Source organism: Capsicum annuum, chromosome 7, assembly GCF_002878395.1.
Source record: "Capsicum annuum cultivar UCD-10X-F1 chromosome 7, UCD10Xv1.1, whole genome shotgun sequence".
Lineage (NCBI taxonomy): Eukaryota > Viridiplantae > Streptophyta > Magnoliopsida > Solanales > Solanaceae > Capsicum > Capsicum annuum.
In genome coordinates this window covers 168643196-168648896 of record NC_061117.1, presented here as the reverse complement: position 1 = coordinate 168648896, position 5701 = coordinate 168643196, and positions in this window count along the sequence as shown.

Genomic DNA, 5701 nt, shown 5'->3' with positions numbered 1-5701 from the left:
TCTACAAACAATAGAAAAATAATTGATGTTAAATAAGAGAAGAACAAAGATAACATTACAATTGATGTCTGCATAATTTAAAAAAAGAGTAACACAAAATTCAATAAATACAACATATTACAATAAGCATTCTAACAGATTATTCATCTATTGTAACTGATTATCCATCTGTTGCAATTGGTGACATATTTGTTACAATAGGTGACCGACATATTGCAATATATGAGTCATCTATTGGAATAAATCAAACCAGCCTTGCTAATAAGTGCTCCGTCTGTTACAACAGATGGGTCATCTATTGTAAGACCTATATTAATATCTTTCACCATATGTTCCAACACCACCACCAACAACATCAACAACAAAGAAACAACACCATATGTTCCAACACTATTAACACCACCAATAATGCCAACAATAGATGTTTCAACAACTCCAACACCACCACCAACATCAACAACAATATCAATAACAAAGAAACAAAGAAAAAGAAAACTGATACTGCCAATAAGGCTTTTTAAGTTCTCCCAACGGATGGCGTTTTTTATATATTTTTATAAAGACTACTGTTTATTCCTTGCAGACTTAAAAGACACCTTTTCTTCAATTTTCTCAATAAATAGGATATGGGTAATGGGTAAATAAATAAAAATAATAAATCTAAATAACTAATTTAAATAACATGCGAAGAAGAAGACAAGAAGGAGAGAGCAATAGTGAACCATACCTGTCATGTCAAAAGCAAAGGGATCAAAACATCAATTTTAGTTGAGAAAAGATAAAGATCGGTTGAGATCTGAAAGGATACTCAGATGAAAGATGAGAGAAAAGAGAGAGAAAAAAGAGACGGTTGGGATTACCCTAAAGACAAGAGAAAGAGAAAGAAGAGAGATGAATTATTTTATGATTGAAGGAGAGATAATTCTAGAGATGGGTTCAAATATTTATTAAATTAATAATTTATAGTGGTGAAAATATTTGAGGAGAATAAGGAGACGGTGATGGTGACATTGAAAAGAAAAGATAAAACAACTCAAAGGGGTGATTTTTGAGTTATCCAATAAAAATTTTTACCGCCTTAGTATTTTTTTATTTCGGATAGAAAATTGCTTTAGAATTAAAAAAAAGATCTTAAAACAGATAAGTCATATGTTGCAACAAATGTCTTTATCTATTTAAAAATTTCCAACAGATCAGTCATTTGTCGCAATAGATGAAAAAATCTAATAGTTAATTTCTAACAACTAATTCATCTGTTATGACAAATGCCATTATATTTTTAATAATTTGCAACATATAAGTCATCTTTTGCAACATATGAAATTATCTGTTAGATGATGACCAACAGATACATCATTTGTTGCAATAGGTTGAATATTTTTTTTAATATATGTCTATGATTATTTGATAATTTTCAATAGTTGTGTCATCTGTTGCAATAGTCTAGTCCTCTATTTATTCATATCAAGTCATTATTTAAAATATAATTATTGATTTAGCTAGAACTAGGGATGGGTAGATAGGGTCAACTATAATTTTAAGTGAGTAGTTGCAATTGCATAATGTTGGAGTTGCGTTCATCCTGACCTGGGTTGTCGATTGATCAATTTAAGTTGAAATAATTTATATTAAATTATTATTGATTTAACTAGAATTACGGATGGGTTGATAGGTTCAACTATAATTTCAATTGAGTCATTACAATTGCATGATATTGGAGTTGCGTTCGTCCTAACCTGAGTGGTCGACTGATCAATTTGATTTAAAATGATTCATATTAAATTATTATTTAAAATAATATTAAATTCATTAATGTTCTAATTGAACTTAATACAATTTATTATGATGAAACAGTTAAAGTTTTTCTCTTTTAAGAAATTAATTAAGATCAATTCAAACCAATTGACAATTTCAAAACTTGTTATTCTTTTCCAAAAAAAAATCATCCATTTGAGGGAAAAACGTTTCATCATTTCAAATCTTGAGTTCTCACTCTTTTCTTTCTCTTTCACTAATACAAACAATAACTACTCAACATATTGTTAAACCTTTCATAATAGATCAATTTTCTTCCCATTTACGACCACATAATTAATATTTTTGACTTTATTCTTACTTGTATCCATTATTTTCTCTGTCTTCACAGGTAACAGAGTTTAAAAAGAGTTCTACATTTGTTCCTTTTTCTAGAAATTAGGACTTTTAGTTAATGATGAAAAATGAGACTTTTAGTTGTATTATCTTTGAGAATGAGTTAACAATTTTGAGTTTTGATGATAAAAACATAGGAAGAACTCAAAAAAATCCTAGTTTTTATCGTAATATTTCATTGATTATTGTGGTATTGTTGGACGGTGTTTGTGGTAGTGTTGGTGGTCTTAGTAGTGTTGTTGGTATTCTTGATGGTGTTGTTGGTGGTCTTGGTATTGGTATTGATGGCATTAGTATTGGTGTTGGTAGTGGTCTTGGTGGTGGTATTGGTGTTGGTGGTGATGTTGGTATTGGTGATGTTGGTGGTATTAGTAGTAGTGTGGTGGTCTTTTTGGTGGTGTTGGTGTTGGTATTGGTGGTGTTGGTAGTGCTGTTGGTATTGGTGGTGTTGGTGGTAGTGTTAGTGGTGTTGGTGGTTTTGGTGGTTGTGTTAGTTTTAGTGGCATTAGTGTTGGTGTTGGTGGTGTTTTTATTGGTGTTGGTGTTGGTGGTCCATCTGTTGCAACAAGTGGAACATCTGTTAGGAGATATTAATGTTGGTCTTCAAACAAATTCCTCATCTATTGCAACAAATATTTCAACTGTTGGCATAAAACAAACTAGTAGCAAGACTCTTTTGATCTCATCCATCAAGTTTTTCATCTATTGCAATTGGTTATGCATCTGTCGTAATAGATGATTCATATATTTCAACTGATGGGTTATCTAGTGGATGTTTTTTTTGTAATATGGCATATAAAAAATTATTGAAATTTGTCTTACCTTTTTTAAAAAATTATGTAGATATCAATTGTAATGTATTTTTTTATTTTTCCTATTATTTGTAGTTAAAAGATATCTCCCAAAAGAAAAGTATCTGAAAGTGGATCAACTTCTAACCACCTAACAAAAAAGGCTAGAGTAAAGATAGATTCGAAGGAACTTCCTGAACAATCTTAGTAGGGAAAAGTAAAGCTAATGAAAGTTATAAAAATGATATTAAGAGAGGTGAAGAAGGGTATCTAGAGGCTTGTGAGGAAAATAAAAGTGAGGAGGAAGAAAAAGAAGATAAATAAGAAGAGAAGGAAGTGGAAAGTAAGAAATATGATGATGATCAACATGATGATAATGCATCACCAATGGGGTATGAATTAAGATCAAAATCCCAGCATGATCCTCTCAAAACTATTATTATTGACAGGTTTCAAGTTGAGATATCGATAAATAACCCTGCAGAACTAACTAGAGATTTTGTAGTTAAATCTCTGCTGAGGAAACCTTTTGATGAATTTAGGAACACTATGAAGAAGGAAAAACTAGAGGATTTTTTTAAGAAGAGCTGCTTTGGAAACTTTCTTGAGCTGCTTGAGGACAACAATGCCCATTTCCAAATGAGCAGGGTATATGGTCTCCTCAAGTTCAAGATGAAGTACATGGGGGATGATAATGATTTGAAGGAGAAGGAGAAAAAGATGGATGAAATCTGGATCAACTACTGTAGCATTCCAAATTATTTTGGCATGAAAGAGTTTGCCATAGTGACAGGCTTAAGATGTGATCATCCAAAAAAACCTCTCATCAAGGAAACACCCCACAAAATGTCCAAGGCAAGTAGGAAAATCAAACCAAAACCATCAAATAAAGGCAAGGCATTATCCAAGCAACCACCCACCAAAACTAACAAATGAAAGGAAAAAATAGATGGGTCATTGGACATTGTTGGACATGGCTACCAATCCACGATGTTATAAGAATATCTCTAGGATAAATCCATACCAAAAAAAGTACAAGTAGTAATTGTGCTTATTTTGGTTTGCCCTTTCTGTTATATTGGCCAGAGACGTCAACAAAGTTATAGAAGATGATTTGTTGGAGCTTGTTGAGGATTTAGATAAATTCAAAAATTATCCCTAGGGATATGACAACTACAAGTTGAGTGTCAAATATTTATTGACAAAGCTATCCTCAAAGATGATCTCCTTATACAACCTTTTTTGGGCTTTCATGGTAAATTTAATCACTATTTATTTATGCTTGCATTATTTTATAATTATATTGAATAATTATTATGACTTTTTTGTGTTTGCTTCCTATTTACATTTTTTAGGCTTGGGTATTTGAAGTCATTCCTCCCCTTTGAAAGTAGGTCAAGGATTACCTAGATGAGGTTTCTTATCTAAGGATCCTTAGGTCGTTGGCTGCAAAGAGCAACATGAGAATTAAGATGGTTGGTCTCTTTAACCCTTTGGATGATGCAGTAAGTCTTCTTTCAAGTAAAATAATTTGACTCAAAGAAAGATATTGAAATAGATTATTCATATGTTGCAACAGATGGATTATCTTTTGTAATTTATCGTAATAGATTACCCATCTAGTTCAACACATTGGTAATCTATTGCTATAAATGAGTCATTTTTTGCAATAGATTACCCATTTATTACTTTGGTTATCTGAACCTAACTTAACAGATTACCCATCTACTGTAATTGATGCAACAGATGGTTAATCTGTTGCCACATATATATCATCTGTTGCAACATAAAGATCATTTGTTGCATAAGTTGTCTGTGTTAAAACATTACCTAATTAACTGTAAATTATTATTTAATTTAAACATTTCTATCCTTTCTTCTAGGTTGGGTATTGCCTACTGAGCAGGAGCTGGGGATGACTTCTTTTATTACTCTAGGCCTCGTTGATACAATAACATACCCAACAATGGAGTTAATACAAAAGGAATTGGCGGGCACAACAACCATAAGTATAGCAGTTAGGAAAGGTCAGGCTTATGTTGAGGTTCTTCTTGACTAACCTGCTGCAACAAATTCAGGTATTGCTTCTGAGGGTATTGCTGGTGGAGTTGTTCATGTTAGTGGTAGACATACTGATGCTGATGCTGTTTCCAGTCGTGATAATGTACATGTTGATGCTCAAGAAAAAATAAATATGTTTGAAATCACCCCTTAGGCCGGTACCTCTCACCCTTAAACCGGTCTCTCTCACCCTTACAATGGTCCCTCTTACCCTTCTTTACCCTCATATTCTCTTTGCAAATTCAAAGCCTGCATGGATAGACAGGATAAACTCTTTGAAAGATAGATCCTATCTCTAAAGTTGTCAAGGAATTGTAATCCAAGAGAGGTGTCATACTATCCAAGAAGGTGAGTGAGCCATACACTCCTACAGTGGAGGTTAGGAAGAAGAAAAAAGCAATTAGACATATACTCTCAATTATATTACCCAAAAAATTGCAAATCCTCCTCCTCCAAAAGTTTATGAAGTTTAGGGACCTTTGAAGGAGGTGGACATATACGCGGAACTTGATGTCAAATAGAAGGTTGTTTTGGGAAAGACTATAAATTCCAAGCAATGCGCAAAAACCTTCACCATGAACACCTTTTCCCTCTAAGACTTTAAGAAGATGACATATATAGACGTGTGGTACGTGGACATGGTAAGTTTACTTTTCTTAACCCAGCCTTCTAATCTATCCATGAAGAAGAAGCTACGT